The sequence below is a fragment of the Molossus molossus genome, unplaced genomic scaffold (assembly GCF_014108415.1).
Source record: "Molossus molossus isolate mMolMol1 unplaced genomic scaffold, mMolMol1.p scaffold_m16_p_19, whole genome shotgun sequence".
NCBI lineage: Eukaryota > Metazoa > Chordata > Mammalia > Chiroptera > Molossidae > Molossus > Molossus molossus.
This window is the reverse complement of record NW_023425354.1, coordinates 8,091,989-8,113,016: the sequence shown is the minus strand read 5'-3', so window position 1 is coordinate 8,113,016 and position 21,028 is coordinate 8,091,989.

Sequence of the window (21,028 nt, the reverse complement as noted above, 5' to 3'; positions counted from 1 at the left end):
TAAGTATTTTTGGTTTCTTGGAGGTGTATATTCAGAGAAGCCTCCACCCACAGACAAAGAGCTTGGAGTAAGGGTTGGCTGACCTCTACGGTGAACAATTTTTGTCTCAGAGGCTGAATATGCTCTTTTTAAAACAAGCGCTCTAATGTAATATCACATTGACATGCTGCCATTGCTAATGTTTTCCAAAACAATTTCACCGTAAGTGTCCATCTATTGATGAGTGGAGAAGCAAAATGCGATGTTACAATGTAACACTGTCCATTAATAAGAAAGGAAAAGGGTACTGATACATACTGACATAGGCGAGTCTTAAAACCACTGTGCTAAGTGAAAGAAGCCAGACAGCAGGCTATATAATGTGTGACTCCACTTCTGTGAAATATCCAGCAAACACAGACTCTAGGGAAAGGTAGTAGGTTACTGGGTGCTGGGACTAGTCTCTACAAGATGGAGTGACTGAAAGTGAGCACCAGGGACCTCATGCTGATGACGGGAATGTTCTACACTGGGTTGTAATGATGCTTCCACAACTTGGCGAATTTACTCACAATCATCAACTTGTACACTTCAAATGAGTGAATTTGATGGCATGTAAATTATGCCCCGATCAAACCCTTAAGACAACAATTTCACATTTCTTCTTTTTCTCCAAGTTAAATACCGATGGCAGAAAACGCTACCTTGTTTAGTATTATTGACCTGAACTTTTCCTTTGCCGTAGCGAACCCAGGAAAACTTGAACAGGCATTCATAAGGAAAACCCCGGGGGTTAGAGCCTTATTTGTGACATCAGATGGGTCCAATTGCCGCTGACGGAATATACTTGCACGACCACATAACTCTCAAACTTTATTATCGGAACAAGTCGTGAAAGTGTGCAGTAGACGGGTTCGCAACGCTCCAAGCTCGAATTTTGGAACTCCGGTGTATATTATCTTCATCACCACTTATGTTTAACTTTCTGTCTAAAATGGTCACCCCCTCCCACCCCCCCAATAAACCAAACAAAACAAAAAATAAAACATCAGGGAGAGTCATGGAGAAGTATTTATTTATTTGTGTTTGCAGTGGCCTCTCTGTCAGATGTTTTACAGATTAAGAAGAAGGAGGGAAAAGTTCCGCACGAGGGAAAACAAACCGAAGGCCAAGTTTTCTTTCTGTCATTACTCTACTCCCCACCCTCCAACTCCCTTCCCCTTCTCTCTCTCTCTCTCTCTCTCCTCTCTCTTTTTTTTTCCCAGCCCCATATTGCGACTTTGACAAATGACAATGCAAGAAGAGGATTTATGGTGGGTCTTGGAGATTAGCACATTATCACAAGCAAAACAGAGCCCTCGGCCTCCGCCACTGGGGAGCAATTGAAAAAGTCTTTGAGTGTGATGCATGGGTCAAGACCCATTTCTGAAGAAGTGGGGATGCAGTTATGCTGGGACATGTCTGGATAAAAGCCCTTGGAGAGCCAGGTGAAGACACTCAGGGCTGGATGAAGAGCATTTAGCCAGAAAGCTCACTCTGGAAAGGGAAGAGGAACCGGCTAGCTCCCCGAAGACCTCGGTGTTGAATGATTTAAGGCTACCTGTAGGAAATGCCTTTTGCTTTATTGCTTTTTAGTCTCCCTTCTTTTCGGGAGGGGTGGGGGCGGGGGGAGAAGAACAACACAGACCTTCACTTCCTTGGCTTCCCGTCAGTATTCCCCAGGAAGTTTTAGGAGGAACTCTGTCCCGTCCCCGTTCATATAAGGCTGTCCCACAATAACAAGACAGTCTGCAGGTGGGATCCCAGATTAAACCACAGTTGGCAATAGAGGGTTTCAGTTTCTGAAATATGTTCAATTATAGACGCACTTCTTTTAAAAGTTGGTATGCTGACTTTACAACGTTTGGCTCAAACATCTGAGAACATTAGACACAAAACAATTTCAGGGGTGAAAAAAACAAATAGGAGTTTTGGGATTGAAATATACTCTGGGCCTACACAATATTAAGTCATTCCTGAAATTATCAAAAAACCGGACAAAATATTTTTGAGAACGCATTCAAAAGAAAAGCTCTTTCTAAAGGTCATAAATAATCGCACATGATTAGACATCTAGCTGGTAGCTTGAAATTCACAGCAGATCATGAAGAAAACATAGGTGAAAATAAAAAAGATAAAATGACAGATGATGAGGCAGTATTCATAGGGTGACTTCCTGGAGACTGTGGGTGCCTGTGAAATTCACATTTATAGATCAGAGTTTCTCAAGTTAAGAACTATTCATATGTTGGCTCTGATCAGTCTTTACCATGCACTTAAAAATGTTAGTGGAATCCTTGGCTTCTCCCCAGTAGATACAAGGAGCACCCCCAACCCCTTCCCAGCTGCATTAACCAAAAATGTCACCTGACATGGCTAAATGTCCCACAGAAGCAGGGCCAGGGAGCAAAAGCCAGCCTGGTTGAGACCCACTGATTTAGACACAATGGTTACACACCCCAGTGTCGACATTCTGTGTGTGTTTTGTGTAACAGCAAGATGAAGATGTGATACTTTTCTGTGGAAATTATTGGTTTAGAAGTAATGCCTACATATTAGTCTTGGATGAAAATCACATTGGGTGCCACAGTTAGGAGGGCCTACCACCCACTGCGTTCATCATTGTCTGCTCTTTCGGACCGGCAAGTATGCAGTAGTTGTTCTCACTATAGTAAGAACGATAACATACTGAATTCTTCACATGTGCCAAGCACTTAGCTAAAGACTACATGCATTACGACTTTTCATTTCACAAAAGTCCTTCAGCGTTGGTCACTGTTACAATACCCCTTGTATGAATGAGACTTAAATAAATTTGCCAAGATCATTCAGTAAGAGATGAATCTGGGCTTATCCAGTTTAGATGAGACATGAAGAAGACCGCAGTTAAGGGCAGCGGAGTGGACATATTTCTACAGCATCTTTTCAAATTCCAAGGCAATCTCTGGGCATGATGGGCCACCTGTTGTTCCTTTCCTACTTGAAAAGAAAATTCGCTCCCCGTGACGTCAGGGAAATTTCCACCTACTCTCTTGTGTTGTCTAAGCCTGAAGATACCAAAAGGATTCTACAACCTAAGAGATCCTGTGTGTCTCCAATTTCAGCCATGGCTCTGTCTTCTCTGCTTGTTTTCATTTTCTCTTGGAGCTCCCTAGGTATTTAGACTAAAGCAAGGGTACTTCAGCAGGGCAATTTTGTCCCAAAAGGACATTTAGCAATGGCTGGAGATATTTTTATTGTCACATCTAGAAAAGTGCTACAGGTATCTAATGGGTAGAGATCAAGGGTGCTACGGAACATCTTACAATACGCACCGTACTTCACACAGCAGAAAGTTATCCAGCCTCAAATGTCTGAAATCTTGAGCTTATCAATGCAATCAACTTGCCCTGGCCAGTTTTGCTCAGCGTTTAGAGCATTGGCCCACGGACCAGAGCGTCCTGGGTTCGGTTCCCACTAAGGGCACGTACCTCCATTGCAGTTTGTCCCAGCCCCAGTTGGGGTCGTGTGGGTGGCAACAGCTCGATGTGTCTCTCTCAGATTGATATTTCTCTCTCTCTCTTCTTCCTTTTATCCCTCCTGCTCTATCTCAAGATAAATGCAAAAATGTCCTCAGGTGAGGATAAAAAAAAAAAAAATGCAATTGGCTTTAAATAGTAAACAAGGTGCCCTGCCTGTAACATCTTTGAGAAACAAAAGTTCTCATGCATTAGTTAGGATATCCCATTAACACTGGCTTTCTGAGGATGGTCAATTTATCCTACCACTCACCACTTCCTGTTGGATTATGAACAAATTGACAAATAGATTCAGGTATTAGATAGAATCCCAAATATCAGTTGTACGGTCATTAAGATGGGATTGTAAAAATCAGCCTTAACTGGCAGCCAACGTTAATTTTCTACACCCTTCCTCATGAACTAAACTCACTTATACTCGAGTGGAAAAGGAGGGAAGAGTGGAATTCTCCTCAAAGGGACCTGAGCGTGGTTCATTTTATTTGCACCATGGGGGCCCCGATAGAACATGATTTCTGGTGTGTCTGTGAGGGTGTTTCCGCACTCGATGGGCATTCGAATCGGTGGGCTCAGTAAGGGAACCCTCACAACGTGAGCCGCATCACCCCATCCAAGGAGGGCCTGGAAAAACAGAAGCAGAGGAAGGGAGGGCTCGTTCCCCACCGCCTGCTGGAGCTGGGACAGCGGCCTGCCTTGGACTCAGACCGCCACCACCTGCTCCCCTGGTCCTCAGGCCTTTGGACTTGGACTGGAACCAAAGCCCTGGTTTTCTGAGTCTTCAGCTTATGGACAGCAGATTTGGGGATTTCTCAGCTTCCCTAGCCATGTGAGATAAATACTGTAGTCAATATCTTTATGCATATTGTTAGTTCTTTATTTCTGGAGACTGACTACACGGGGCAAAGGAGAGTACACCTGGCCTGTCTGCAGAGAGCTCATGCATGCATCCTTGTCATCGGCTCACCGATCGACACAGGCCCCACTCATCCGAGGAGTGAGAAGGGGGTATAGATGCCCAGGACATTAGAAAGGATGCAATGAGCTGGGCAGTGTGGCTCAGTGGATTGAGCGTCGTCCCATGGACTGAGAGGTCCCAGAGGTCAGGGCACATGCCTGGGTTGCAGGCTCGATCCCCAGTAGGGGGCGTGCAGGAGGCAGCCGATTGATGTTTTTCTCTCATCATCGATGTTTCTATCTTTCTCTCCCTCCCTCTCTCTGTAAAAAAAAATCAATGAAAGTATTAAAAAGAAAGAAAGAAAGAAAGGATGCAACAAGCTTTCGTTGTAAGGGTCATGAGCACAGAGAAAGGGTGTCTCCTTCTGCCCAAAAGTCGTATTTGAAGGTGTGGAAACAGTTACTGTGCTGAATGGAGACAGTAAGGGGGAGTCATCAAGGCAAAATTATTCAGCATTGGAAGAGATTCACTTAGTGCTTGTAGAGGGATGACATCCGGGTCAGTATTACTCAAGTTTGGTGTGGGTGAGGTTGGAGATGAGAGATTTAGTAGAAGATGATTTTTAATGCTACTGGCGAGAAATTTTAGAGGCAACAGACTGAGGCAAAGAAGCAAAATGGAGAAGGGAACGTAACTATGAGGATAATAAGATATGAAAGAATTTAGAAAGACGAGTCTAGAAAAAACTGTCAGGTTTTTAGATTTCAGCTCTGGGGACCTAGAAGATAATGCAATTAATTCAACAATCTTCAATAGCCCTTGCTAGCAGTTTATAAATATTAACTCAGTTCACTGTAACAGTGGTTCCTATGAAATTGTCATCATCAGCCCTGGCCGGTGTGGCTCAGCAGTTAGAGCGTCAGCCCGCAGACCAAAGAGTCGCAGGTTCGATTCCGGCCAAGGGCAAGTACCTTGGTTGCGGTTCGTCCTCGGCCCTGGTCAGGTCGTGCGGGAGACAGCCAGTCGATGCGTCCCTCTCATGTCGATGTTTCTCTCTCCCCCTGCCTCCCTCTCTATCTGAAGATAAATGGAAAAATATCCTCGGGTGAAGATTAAAAAAAAAAGAAACGAAACTGTAATTATCAGTGTCCCCTTTTTTACATGGGGAAACTGAGGCACATGAGATCACATCACGCGCCTGGTGTAACACTACTGGCCAGTGAATGGTGAGCTAGGAGAGCGAGGCTAACCCCCGTGTGCCCTTTCCACCAAGAACCCGCGTGTTTGCCGGCAAGACCAGCTCTGTGGGAAACAGGATGCCTTTTCTCAGACGTTAAATCCTGTTTCTAGTTTTCTGTGGAACATTTAGTGTTTGGTGCATTTTAGGAAAAGAGGAAGGATGTGGCTCTGTAATGCTTGGAGTTCGTTTTTTAAAAAGAGATAGCAGGAAAAGTCATTCTGTGAAATATTCATTTAGAATGACATTGTGAAGATGCAGGAGCCCACAAGGAACTCTTTCTAACTCAATCATAGTAGTTACCACGCAGAACGACAATAATACTTTGGTGATCTGTTTGCTTATAATAAAGATCTAACTCTCCATACTAGACTGGGCAGGCGAGCAAAGCATTTCAATGTATTTTCCGATTTTCTAGAGACCTTTTAGAGTCCTTTCTGGGAAGAAACTGCTGAAGTTGTTAATATCCGCCACTTTCCCATCACCCCCCCACACCCTCCAACATCCTCATGTACATGCTGTCTCTGTGCCCATGAATCCGTTTATATCTACATTTACGCCTTCCGCTTCTACATCGACATCCTGACTCCATTAACCACCCAAGTCCTTAGGCTTTTTCAAATTGTAGGATCCTATTTCTCTAATCAGAGTATCTACTCCTATATTTTTATATTAAAAAAAATGTCCTTCTTTCCTCAGATTTAACTAATCAGATAAAGAATCTAGGTTTGTGTTAAATATAAAGGAAGGATATTAATAGAACTCTTCTGTTCCCCCTCAGCTTTTGGTGGCAAAGCCAACACTCAAAAGGACGGTGCCAAAAGGTGGACCTTTGTGACGGTTGGCAGGAGAGGGAGGGACATAATTTGGACAGGGAACATCTTGAAGCCTACATTCACTCCACAGGGAACACAGAGATAGATCACCAGAACCCTGATTCACGAAGTCTCCACGAGTAATAATTTAATTTCAGAAACATAGAAAATAAAAGGTAAAGGGATCCTAGACAAAAGTGATACAATGTTACTTTGTTTACAGTTTGTCAATCACTGCCAGTATCGGTTGAGTCAGTGAATAGGCAGGTTGGGTGAAGGACCTGATAAGGATGCATGTCATTTTTATAAACACACGCGAGGTCACCGAGGGAGAGCCCCTGACCGGCACCTGGATCTGACAATGCAAACTACGTCCCCCTCGTAGAAGAGATATTGATCCCTCGCAAACCTGATGTTCTGAATTTCATAATGATTTAGTCCGTTAATGTAATTAACTCATATTTACTCTTATCTTTGAAACTTTCTGTCTTTGTCTTGGTTGTCCTCTGTGTGTAACTCTGAAGAGGCGCAACCAATATATGTGCGTGGCCCGAGCATATTCAGGCTGATAGTGGACTGGTGTGTTACTAAAGCAACAGCAGAAAAAGAGTGAATTTTTATTCTGCAAAATGTCTTCCTTTCGGAAGATTTTTAAAATAATGAAAATGCACACTGATCCTTTCCCTGTGCGGAGGTTGCAGTCTTTAAAGAGATAATCAACTCATCGAACATCTCCTAAGGTTTGGATGAAAAGTAAATCCATGTTTTGAGAAAGTGCATTCGTGATTGCGAACTGTTGTATTAAGGGCGAAAATAATGTGGTTTGTCATCAATCTCTTCGTGTGGCACACAAGGGCTGACTTGTTGAAATTTTGTAGGCTTTTATTTACAGAGAAAACACAGACCCTGTGCAGCCAGAGTCCTATCAGCCCACACATACAAAGAATCACATCTGAAAAAGAGACTGCTTAAATCATAACCTCTACGGATAATCTAATCCATAAGGAGACCAAAATGACTTTGCTCCTGTGACTAAGAACAAAACCTGCAGAATTTAATTATTTGTGAATTATTCATGAATATTTTGATCCTGGCTCAAGGCTACAGTTGGAAAAGAGAGACAATCACTGACTGTTGCCAATCAGGGTTTCATGGAAGAAAAACATGGACTATTTCAGCCTCGGGATAACACCCCATATTTCCAGGTTTTGTTTAAAAAAAAAAAAAAGAAAAAAAGAGGTGTTGCTAGAGACAAGTGAAGCTTGGGTGGAAACAGGAATAAAAGCAGACCCTCTGAGAAAGAAATGGGATATGGGCTGCTGCTGGGGAAAAAATTATTACAACGATGTGTGTTGTTTAGTTATAATGTTCAGATTATAAGTTACATTTTGTGAGAAACATATGGCCACGTGCTAAACACTCATATGCCATAGTTAATAAAATTGAATTTCACTGATATATCTTGTACTACTGATCTTACTTAGTGGTTGGAAACTCCATAAATGTACAAGTTATATAATACACACACACACGCACGCACGCACACACACACACACGCTGCATCTGGTAGATGAGGTAATTCACATGTATTGGTTGCTTGGTATAAATGGCTTTTGCCAAAGTTGTGGAAAAAGCACAACCGATCTTGGGGCATGATCTGTCCTCTCGTTTCTGTGTTATCCAGGCCTTACAGTTTGTCAGTGGTAAGAACAGGATTTAACGCCGTGTAGGTATCAGCTCTTCTGCCTGTTAGCCATCATCTGGGGCGAGCAGTTTCACCTCTCTGTCATCCGGGTAAAGAAGAGAATACAACCCACCCCTCAGGGTCGGCAGGATAGGAAAAATCGAGATTAAAAATCTGACGTAGTCTGAGGTACCTCGTACATGCTTAATAAATGGCACAGGTTATTTTTCCTCTCTTTATGTATCGGTGGCCACCGCACAGGGCGAAGGGCTGCAGAGTTCCCATACAGAGAGTAGTGACCCACGGTTCTGGGTTCCCATCCATGCTCCAGACCTTGGGTTGTGTTTCCACCAGGAGCCAGTCTTTAATGAAACCACAGAGACTGGAAAGACTCTGCCTAGGGAAGAAATGTGCCGTTGACATGTGACTGTGTCATATATACTATTGGAATATATCGTATGTAGCACGCAGGAAGCATCTCTTCTTTCATTCTTCTCACGTTTAGGATGAACAAACAAAATATGATTTAAATTTGAGCAACCACCCTGGCTGGTTTGGCTCGACGGTTAGAGCATTGGCCTGTGGACCAAAGAGTTCCAGGTTCAATTCCAGCCAAGGGCACGTACCTCGGTTGTGGTTCATCCCCGGCCCTGGTTGGGGTCGTGCGGGTGGCAACCAATCGATGTGTCTTTCTCACATCAATGTTTCTCTGTCTCTCTCTCTCTCCCTCTTCCCCTCCCATTCTACCTAAAGATAAATGGGAAAAAATTCTCGGGTGAGGATTAAAAATAAAGAAAGAAAGAAACAAGCAGAAAGCCAGTTTGGGTAGAACATAGTTAACAAGGGAACGTCGAGTAAGACAGAACTGAAAGGGATCGAGGACCAACTCCTGGGGGTTCTTTTGGCCAAGGCAAGGATTGAGGTCATAATCCAAGTGCAACAGAAAGCCACTGGAAAGAGGTGAGGAGAAGGATGGACTTACTTTTTCATATCTATAAGTTGGGGGTCAAAGAGTGAGAGAAGCCAGACAAACTTTCAGGCTATTATAGTTGTCCAATGACCTAGAAAGGTGTTCTTGGTATCAAGGGGAAGCAAGGGATGGATCTGCAGTGGAGGCAAGAGGCAGAGAGAATCACGAGCCACTCAACTGTGGCTAAAGATCCAGTGGTACATTTACACAATGGAATACTACTCGGCCATAAACAAGAAGGAGCTCTTACCTTTTGCAACAGCGTGGATGGACCTGGAGAGTATTATGCTAAGTGAAATAAGCCAGTCACAGAAAGACAAGTACCATGTGATTTCACGCATATGTGGCCACTAATGAACAAAATAAACTAATAAAGAAAATAGAAACAGACTCCTAGATACAGAGAATAGACTGACACTCTCAGAAGGGTGGGGAGTTGGCAGGCGGGTGAGAAAGGTGAAGGGATTAAGCAAAAACAAACAAACACACACACACAAACCCTCATAGACACAGACAACAGTATGGTTCCCAGAGGAAAAGGGGGTGGGGGAGGTGGAAGAGGGTAAAGGGGAGTCATTGGTGACGGAAGGAGACTTGACTTGGGGTGGTGGACACACAATACAATACACAGGGTGATGTGTTATAGAACCGTACACTTGAAAACTATATAATTTTATTAACCTATGTTACCCCAAGAGATTTAATAAAATGTTTAAAAAAGAAGTACTCGACTGGATAAAGGAGATGAAGCCTTGTTGGACCTTCTGCCCTGATTCTTAGCACAGCCCCTGTACATGACGGTGAGAACGCAGTCGGCAAGGGTCAGCTCTTCCCCAAGTGCTGTCTGTGGGTCCCGCCCCTGAATTCGTACAGCCCCGTGGGCTACAGGCCATCACTTTCTGCATTTCACACAGAAACTACATTTAAGTCGTTTGGTCAGATTGTTTCCTCGAAGTTGAGCAGCCAGGCAGCAGTGGTCCTGGGGGGCAGACTCGGTAGTCTGTCGGACTAATGCACAGGAATGAAAGGACGCAAGTCATGAACATAGTTTTCAAAAATCATCTGCATGGGGTTCCTGTTTAGTGGTATTCCTACTTCTTTTTAAAAAATATTTTTTATTGACTTTTTAGAGAAAGAGGAAGGGAGAGAGAAACATCAATGTGAGAGAGAAACATCGATCGGTTGCCTCCTGCACACCCCCTACTGGGGATCGAGCCTACAGCCCTGGCATATGCCCTGACTGGGAATCGAACCAGGACCTCTCTCAGTCCATGGACAACGCTCAATTCACTGAACCACACTAACCGGGCAGCATTCCTACTTCTTAAATGGGTTTTACCCGTGGTTCCTGGTGTTGGCTGGGTCGTTTTCACATGTGAGGTGCTCTACTAGGTTCGTAATGTGCACTTACTTCTAGGTTCATTTAATTCTAATGCAGAATCTATGTGACAAAGACAAGAACTATTCTTGTTTTACAGATGAGAAAAGCAAAGGCAGAGTGTTTATCCCAACCTGTTTCATTCCAAAGCCAATAATTCTATTCCAGAAGTTACAGGAATCACCGATGAGCATGTAAAAGTAATCAACACAGGAAAATGCAGATTAAAACAACATTAAAGCAATTCCGTACATCTATCAGGATCGCTACATGTGAGACTGGCTACGCCATGCGTGGTAAGGTTGTGGGGAAACTGAAACCCTCAGGCAGCGCTGCTGGGGATTCAGAACGGTCCGATTCAATTAGAAAACTTACCAGCTTCTACAAAATCAAATAAATAGACGTCTCTTTTGTGACCCAGCTACTTCACTCTTAGAATTCTATCCAGGAAAGAGGCAGATTATTTTGTGGCAGTAATTTTGATTCTTATAACATGTATTCACTACTTCCTAAGTACCAGGTAGGATGTTGCATTAGCTAGGCTTCTCTGAAAAAAAACACACAAACAAACGAAAAAAACAGAACCAAGAAGGTATATAGAAAGAGAGTTATTATAAGGAATCAGCTCAGGTGAATACAGAGGCTGAGAAATTCAGACGCAAGAGAGTCTGAATTTTGAGTCCAAAGGTCTGAGAAGCAGGAGAGCTGATGGTGAAGGTTCTAGTCCAAGTCCAAGTCCAAAGGCAGATGAAGATTAATGTCCCAGCTCTAAGACATTCAGGCCGAGAAAGAGAATTCTTTCTTACTCAGCCTTTTATTCGATTCAGGTCTTAATGGACTGGCTGAGGTCTGCCCACACTGGGCAAAGCCATCCGGTCTGCTCAGTGCACAGACTCCAATGTTAATCTCGTCCAAAACGCGCCGACAGACACACCCAGAAATGTTTACCCAAATATCTGGGCACCCCATGGCCCAGTCAAGTTGACGCATAAAATGAACCATCACAGAGGTTAAGCAACTTTAAAATGGGATCTCATTTTATACACAATGAAGCCCTCCCATTAGGGTGATCATATACCCCACTTGGTCTGTTCCCGTTGCCCTGGCGTTACTATTGATAGCATGCCTCCTCATTTCCAGAGTCCAGTTTGGTCACCCAAATTCAAATCCATGTCTTTTTCCCCCTAAATCTGTTATCAATTTATCATTACTATAATCGGATGCTCAAACTTCACACCATCCCTGATCTCCCCTCTGCTAAGTGATGGAATACGCCTAAAGATTAATATGCAGTTAACTGTTTCTGCACGTTACTTAGGAATCACATATGAATATTACATTGAGAAAGGTCATGCGAAAACATCTTTATATTAAAATGGCCTTTCAAATGTCGCATTTGCTCCCCAGATTTTGACCCCCAAAGAGTCTTTCTCGTTAACATAGTGGGAGTCTCACTGTATAAACAGCCCTATACCTCTCTCCTTACATTGTAATGTTGTGTTTGAATTTTTGAAAGATTAGTGTGCATTGTCTAATACGCTTCTCAAAAGAATCCCAGTGTAAATGGAGTAGACACCAGCTAACCTGAACTCTAAGCCAGAAGACCCCACGTTCTCTCCTATCTAATAATGGTCATTATACCTCCTACATTAACCTTAACATTTATTTTATTATTTTTTGTATCCTCGCCCGAGGGTACAATTTTTGCATTCATCCCCAGATAGAGCAGGAGGGAGAGAGGGAGGAAGAGAGATTGAGAAACATTCATGTGAGAGAGACACATGGAGTAGTTGCCACCCGCACAACCCCAACCAGGGCCAGGGACAAACTGCAACTGAGATACGTGCCCTTAGCGGGAACCGAACCCGGGCCTCTCTGACGCTCTAACCACTGGGACAAACTGGCCAGGGCCACTCTTAACATTTATATACCTTTCTTTCCCCACAGACACTCTGCTAATTGACTCTGACCTCCACCTATACCCCTCACTGTTTTCCATGCTTCTAGAAAGTTCTTCTTTCAAACACTCTTTTGTTTATAAATCTCCAAAGTAAAAACCTGACCACGTCTTCTTCTTTCTGAACAGGTTCAGCAGTCCTCATAGCATGCCATCAGAGAGTCCCAGCACCTGGTCCGTCACCTCCTTCACCTCCCTCTGTCCTACACTCGCTCTTCCGGCCATCAGAACGAATGGGGATGTCCCCGGGATATTCCGTTCTGCCTGGCACTGGGCTTGGGCCTCAGCACTGCTATTCCTTCCACCTGGAGCTCCTTCCCCAAATCTCACCTGGATAACTATTATTTGCATTTCCTGTTTCTGCTTAGGCAGCATCTCCTCCTGAAAGTGTTTCCTGATCCTCCAAGGCTCCAGTGGCCATAACACTCGGCAACACGATGCCCTGTGTCATCACAGCCTCTGTAGTTCTCTGGGTCACCTTCACTCTTCCACACTTTTCTGTCTCCAGAAAATGGACCATCTGATGGCGATAAGTTATGGTCATTCACTCATCACATTTCCAAGGACCTTTTGCGTGTCTCGGCGAACATTTCTTGTATAAATTCCTTCCTTTTGTAGAAGTCACGGAGACTATATACACCAATTAAAAAGGAATCATTACATACGTGCATAAATAAGTACACAAAATGACAGAAAGGTGATAAAAGAGAGTGCAAGAATAGATGGGTGTTGGGGGGGGGTGATCCTTTAGGTAAATTCGTCATAAAAGGTCTTTTCTAAAAAGCTTTGCGCGGAGTATAAACCACAGAACTTACATGCATGTACGCACAACCATGGGACATAGACAACAAAGCTGGGGATGGGGCAGGTGGGGATGGGGAGGAGGGTGTCAGTGGGGGAAAAAGGAGAAACATCTGTAACAAAAGCAAATTAATAAAAATAATTTAAAAAATAAAATTGGGGCAAAGTTTAAAAAAATAAAAAGGTTTGAGCTGAAATCTAAATCATGAGATCCAAGGTCCCACATGACTGTAAGGATCTGTTCCTTTGCTCTGGCAGAAAGAAGTCACTCCCAGAGGCAACGGGACACTGGGCACATCCGTCTGCATCAGGAACATGTTTGAGAATCTCAGGGGATGGAGAGGTTCGGCCTCTGGACTCACTCACAGGTGAATGTGAGCACGCGGGACACTGTGAGACAGAGAAAAAGAAGTTCGAAGAGGCTAACAGGAAACAGAAGATGCAAACCGAGATACAGAGGACCTGAAGACTCAATTCGAGCTACATTGAACTTGTACCTATGCCACGCAACCTTTATTTTGCAAAGTCACCGAGGTTCACTGTTATTCTAGAGACATCATTGTTTGGGTGCATTTCCCCCTAAGAAGAGACCACAGTGGCCAATGACATATATATATTCATCCATTTCCCTCGAGAAACAAAAGTGAAGTCTAATGAGACTTTGAAAAGAGTTGGGTCTAATTTTTTTTTTTCCCCCTCAAAACCTACATGTCTGCTTTGCAAAGGAGATTCTGTGATCTTATTGCAATCAATGTGTTCTTTTCCCTGAAGCAAACGATGACATTTATTTGTTAGAAGAAAACATTAAGAAGGTGATGAGATCATTTATTGTTGCTACACTTTAATAGCGCCTCAATACGGCAGGGGAGGGTTCGTATTTCTCCTCCTCCTCCTCCTCCTCCTCCTCCTCCTCCTCCTCCTTCTCCTCCTTCTCCTCCTTCTCCTCCTCCTCCTCCTCCTCCTCCTCCTCCTCCTCCTTCTCCTTCTCCTCCTTCTCCTCCTTCTCCTCCTCCTCCTCCTCCTCCTCCTCCTCCTTCTTCTTCTTCTTCATGTTCTTCTTCTTCTCCTCCTCCTCCTCCTCCTCCTCCTTTTTCTTCTTATTTGTCTGTTGCTTTTTCCCCTCCTCCTGGACCAGTAGCAGCCTTCAAAGGACATGATGCTCAACCAGACCTTCTTTTTTTTCCTTTCGTTCCTCCTTTCCAATTTGAAAGCAGAAAAGCAAACCTCGCCTCAGCACCAGACGAGGCAGCGCGTGCTGGCTGTTGGAAAAGGAACGAGCTCCAGGGAGGAAAAATAACAAACTCCGTCCCGAGGTCTTTCCTATATATCGAAAGGCCCAGTTTGGAAAGGAAATGCGGAAAAACAAACACCGGGTGCCCAGGTTTCTTTATCGTACCTGGAGAAGGGCACACGCGGCCCGCCGCAGCCAGGCCCTGGCGCCAGGTCTCCGTGGCTTTTCTCGGGTCTGAACCGGCACCCACCGCTCTATAAAATGACCTATTGGGACTTCAAAGCGCTGCCAGGGGCATGTGGCACAGGATGTACGCAATTAATTATGTGATGCTTAAATGACAGGGTGTAGGAAAAACAGGGGAGAAGGAGAAAAAGTTTGAAAAAGAAAAAAAAAAAGCAAAAAAAATCCAAAGTAAACTGAAAGGCCCGCTTGTCTGCCTGCCAAGAACCGGTAGCAGATAAGGCCGCCAGTTGCCATGGAAACTCAGGCCTCCAGGAGCCGGAATCCAATTTCAGAAACCACAACATCAACAGAAATGTGTGCAAAAATAAAAAGGTTTGTTTGGCAAGTAATAAGGAGAAGGCTACCAATGTATAAAACACATGAACCGAGGTGGCCTCGGCCCGCCGAGGCCATGGTGACAAGGAGGTCCCCGGGCACATGGGCCGCCCCCAGAAGCCGGGGAACGGGACCCCGCCCGCGAGGCTCTCTGGTCTCAGGTCACTGCTACCTGCTTGAAACGCTAAGCGCCCACCACCTCTTCCTGGGTCGCATCTCCAAAAATATCCCACCACCCTTCAGGGAAGCCGGGTAGGGGCCTTCCTTCCAACCAAGAGGCCAGAGATGAGGCAGCGAGACTTCTCCCTCGCCCCTCAGATCACGAAGTCATGCTCTAGCGTCCAGGAAAAAGAGAGAAAGTTTATACGTACAGGTTTCTTCACCCTTTCTGTAATGCCTGCAGGGGACAAGTGTACGCGAAAGTCGAGAGTTCACATGGAACGCTTGATAATCTCAAAAATTAATCTTACCCTGAGCTCTGTATTTAATGACTGCGATTTGGAATAAAGAAGGACCATGGAAAATCGAGGCCTTCTGATGGGCGGGCAGCTTTCAATTCACACATCCACTCCCAGAAGGTGTCACAGACGCACCAGCATTTCTGTGTCTCTCTGCGACCTCATGTTCTCCCGCGCTCCCTGCCCCAGCAGGTGGGGTCGTTACGCATCTGGGGAAGACCACCGTGTGTTCTGTCCCGCCCCACGCCCGGAGGACTGCCGACCTAACCGTCTGCAGCCCACTAGCCTCAGGCACACCGATCGCATGTCTCACCATCACACTAGGTTCCGAGAACAAGACCTCAACCTCTTCTCCAGGAAGGACATTTTGTTTCAGAAAACACACACTTGAATTCCAAACAGATCAATATCTAAAGAAACCAACCCCAACACCTAGAAATGTAACTGTGGATCGATGCATTGCCGAAAGGTCCCCATCCCTTTTACTCCTCTCTCCATCCTAAGTGCTTGCTCCTCCGATTGAGAATGAAATGTAGTGCACAGTGGCACGTGCAATAAACGAAGTTGCCTCAGATGTGTGCAGCGAACCCCACCTCTGCAGCCGATTCCCCTTTGTCTCCTGGGCCCACAGCTACGCTGCGTCTCCCCAGGACTGAGTTCTGGCCAGTGCAGTGTAGGCACAGTGATCAATTCCCGCTCCAGGACTGGCCCGGCCACGCCTCTCCTGACCCTCCATACCCCGACTCGTTGCCCGCTTACCAATGAGACACAGAAGATCCAATAAAAGCACTTGTGTTCCTGGGCAATAGCATATCTCACAATGAAGGGAGTCGGGCTCCGTGGTTTTCCACCTGGACCAGGACGAGGAGGGCCACCTGACCAAGGGCACCCACGCTGGACTTGGCAGGGGTGACGAGCTCTCAGAAGGTCGAGCCTCTCAGCCATGGTCCACACTGCATGCCCCGTCTAATCCAACACCCCGCCCAGAGCGACCTGGGCATTACCACCGTCCGTGAAGAAGGCTTCCCTGTCTCCGGAAAAGCTCCGGGCACACCGTTGTGTGTGAGGCCGGCTCCAGCAGAGCCCGCCGCCCGTGGGCCTGAACTGTGGCTCCAGGGAGCGTGCTTTTGGATCGACGTTTCCCAGGCAAACACATGCTGATATTCAGAGTCCAGAGAAACGTATTCATCCATCTGTAGCTACCTAGCGAGGGTGAAGTTTAAAAAGCCATAAACGTCCAGAAAAGGTATTTTCTCTTTCCTCCTGCCCAAAGCTCTTCCGGGCAGCCTTTAAGAAAGACCACTGGGGAACCTGGGCAACTGATGGAAAACTCAAGTCCTGAGCTTACGTTTTGAAGAAGAAAGAAACGATCAGCCACAGCGATGGGAAATTCTTTCTTTCTGGGTCCCGGAAGCAGCGAGAGAGCTCGGAGCTCCAAGCTCATCAGCACGGTGCTGCCTTTGGACTTTGTTTTTTCCTAAACAATTTAAAAACATTGTTTTTCTTTATTGATTTTAGAGAGAGAGGAAGGGAGAGGGAGAGAGATACAGAAACATTGATGAGAGAGAACATCAACTGGCCACTGGCATGCCCCCCACTGGGGATCGGGCCCACAACCTGGGCATGCGCCCTGACTGGGAATTGAACTGGGGACCTCTTGGTGCAGGGGTCAATGCTCAACCACTGAGCCACACCAGCCGGGCTGCCTGTTGACATTTAAGTATCTGTTATTATGAGCAAGATTTGCCCACTATAGAATTCTATCAGGAGTGGGGGAAATTTTATACCACCAGAAGTCTGAGAACCTAAGGGCTGGAAGAGTCAGGGGAATTGAGAACACAAGGCCTTAGGGAGTCGACGAAAAGAAACCCAGGAGGAAAAGGCAGCTCATTTGACTCACCTCATGAGTAGATGATGCCACGTGATTTGCTCACTAAAGTTGCAACTTCAACTTTGTTTTTTCAATCCTCCTCTGAGGATATTCTTCTATTTCTCATCAGATGGAGTGGGAGGGAGAGAGGGAGAGAGAGGGGTGGGGAGAGAGAGAAACTTCGATGTGAGAGAGACACATCAACTGGTTGCCTCCCGCATGATCCAACCAGGGCTGGGGACGAACTGCAACCAAGGTATGTGCCCTTGAGCAGCATCGAACCCATGACCCATTGGTGTGCGGGCCAATGCTCTAACCACTGAGCAACCAGTTAGGGGCAACTTCAACTTTTTATAAAAATGCACTTATACTGAATGCCCACTTTTTAGATTACTATTTGTGTAGTCATATAATAAAACTTTATGCAGACCTTTAAAATCATGTTTTTAAGAATATTTAATGACTCCAGAAAGTTGTGATATATTGTAAGTGAAAAAAACTAGGATATGTAATTTAAGTCATACAATAAAATATTTAAGAAAGGGACTGAAATAAATATACTAAAAAATAAAGTGATTTTATGCAAAATTATAGGTGATTTTAAAATTTAACTTCTTTATAATTTACTATAATTCTATATTTTACCTACTAAATATACATTGTCATTTTATTGTTAGAGTAGATTAATACTTGTTATTTGTGGGGTTTTTGTTTTGTTTTGTTGGTTTATTTCCCATTTTTATTAATTCATTTTTGTTACAAATGTTTCTCCTTTTCCCCTTCTAGACACTCTCCAATTAATTCATACAATCTGCACGCAAGATAAGTTTAATGTGGCCTTTAATATTACAATATGTTTAAATCATGTATTCAAAAATAGGAGAGATCATGACAATTAACAAAATAAAATTCTATGATAATAATAACGACGTAAACTGTTGGGTGTTCTTTCAAGTACTGTGCATATATTAACTCATTTAATAACATCCTCATAACATCCAACAAAGTAGGTAATCATATTACTTCCTGTTTACATCCGACACATATTACTTTCTTTTTACAAACAAAGAAGCTGAAGCACAGAGAGGTTGAGTAACTTGCCTCAAGTCACTCAGCTTCTTGGGAGACCTGGGATTTGAACCCAGGCAGTTCAGCCCCCGAGGCTGCACATTTTTGCAAGAAGAAAAATGGGGTTTGCCCTTGGGTGACTCTCTCTCAAAGCAAAGAGAGAATACAGATTCTATAGACGCATCTTCCTTTTAGAAAAACACACATCATCATGTATCTGGATATTAAGATGTCTTCTAGGCTTCAATGTTAAGAGGAATGGATTGTTCAAGTTATTGAGTATGCACGTGGGCAAGATCTCCACCGTTATTATTACTGAATAAAATCCAGCCTAGGAGACAAAGGGCAGCCGCGAATCCTTATGGGAGCTCATGAGGCAACGTTTTCAAATGTTTCACCTCCGTGGGCAAAGGTGGGTAACGCGATGTGCCTTGGCTGGGAACAGGAGCTCCGGCCGGCGACAGAACCTTAGCTCTTTCCCCTTTGCCTCTTCATGGTCAGAACTACGGCCGAGGCCAGAGGCCAGAGCAGCAGAGCGACCAAGTCTCTGTGGCAAGATCCTTTCTTCCGAAGGGACATGATTAATCTAATAATGTTGCACATTAAATCAATTTGCACCAAGAAAATGAAAGCCACACATGGTGATATATATATATATATATAGCTTGTGGGAGCTCCCCTAAAGAACCCCAAGCCCCAGTCAGTCCCCAGTCAGTGTTTCAGTCTCTTGCTACTTCTTTTATTTTATACAGAAAATTAAATTTTAGCAGTTGAGTTCTATTTTCGCTTAGAATGTCCATTAAAAGTCTGGCTGCAATATTTATGAATACCCAAACAAGACCACCAGGGCACATTTCTGTTAAAAGCAAGTCTCAGTTACAGAACCACCAAGCAGTTTCTCAGACATATAATAAAAACACACACACACACACACACACAAAACAATAATGTAAAAATCATGATCTAAAACGAATTACAAGAGACAGGTTCAAATGGGAAAAACAGATAAAACAAACAAAAAAGAGAAGACAGTTTTTAAAATATTACAAGAAACGCTCTCTATGTGATTGAGAAGTCTTTCCTTCCTATGACGTCAATCCTGGGGTTAGATGGTGTCGAATCCGGTTCAGGGAATGCTCACGAGACGTCATCATCAAACCTTCAGGAAGATACTTCGGAGGAAACACTCAGATACTTAGTCAAGAATATGGTCAAGTGTACATTGCTAGCATGTTCACTGAAAAATTTTTTCATCTCCAAATGTCTTTTTTTTTTTTTGGTCAAAATTTCACTGAATTCCTATTGGATTTTTGCTTCCCTTTGTTTAAGGATTGGCTTATAGGCTGACTTGGGGTACAGAGTAGAGAAAGAGACCACAGTTTACTGAGGTTGTTAGTATCCAATACTGAGTGGAGATAAATAACAAAAAAACACATTAAAGATAAACCATGTCATAAATATTAATGTGAGCTAATGGAAAAAGAGGATTACATTTAGAAAAACAAAACAAAACACATTTCTATACAATTTTCCATCAACACGTCACTCCCCACTATTTTACCCACCCCAGGTAAAACCTAAGACCACCCTCGGCGCGTGGAAATACAAATACATTTTTACATGAAGAATTACTCTGTATCTTCAGTTAAAAACATCCACTGCCGACCGCGGGCTCAGCGTTGGCTGTGACTTGGTCTTTGTCATCTTCTCAGGGTAACTTTTGTAAAGAGATGCTATTTTCTGAGCAGTAACTTTCAAAACTACAATACCTGGATCATTGAACTGTTATATTGTGCCCCCTAAGCCGAAAGCAATGGGAAGAAGATGGAAAAGAAGAAGAAAAAAAATAAGAGAAAGAAATAAGAGACTTGGCATTTTCCCAAGTCTCAAAATATTGTCCGGTCCTCTCCTGATACTCAGTAGCAGCCTTTTTCTCTGCCCTTCTTGCTCCCTCTCTGCTCCCCCCGCCCCCAGAGCGGGGCTTCATTTATTCACCCCAACTGGACTCCATCAAAGGTTTCTGTTCTTTTCCATGTTTCTGGGCACCGGACTGAGGTTATGCAAAGCCTGGCCTTGGGTCTGTAGCAGCCTGCACGGTTCCTGCCAACAAACTGACTTTTTCCTAAACATCCCCCTCCCCCTTTTTATATAAAGAAAGAAAGCCTCTCATTTAAACCACAGGCAGAGGGAGAAAAATGAGGAGAGAGGGTGGTGATATGGAGCAAGTTGAAAAAAAAAAAAAGCCCCAGAGTTCTTAATGGGTTTTGCTCTTTAGTGGAGTTTAATTTAGTAACATTTTCTATGTCACTGGATCGCCTTAATCAGAGAGGGTTTAGGCGCAGCACTGTGCGGTGATTCAGTGTGTGCGCGTGTGCGTGTGTGTGCGCGTGTGTGTGCTCATGAGCGTGGTGACTTTAATACTGCAGAGAACCGCTGAGCTAAAAAATCTTTCTGCAATGAAAAGAGGGCATGGTTTTCTTCGCGTCGACCTTCAAAGGGACGGCTCTGTCATCTGGACGCAGGGCCGAGGTGGCCCACCTAGATTTCGCCGGGCCGCTCAGCCTGCG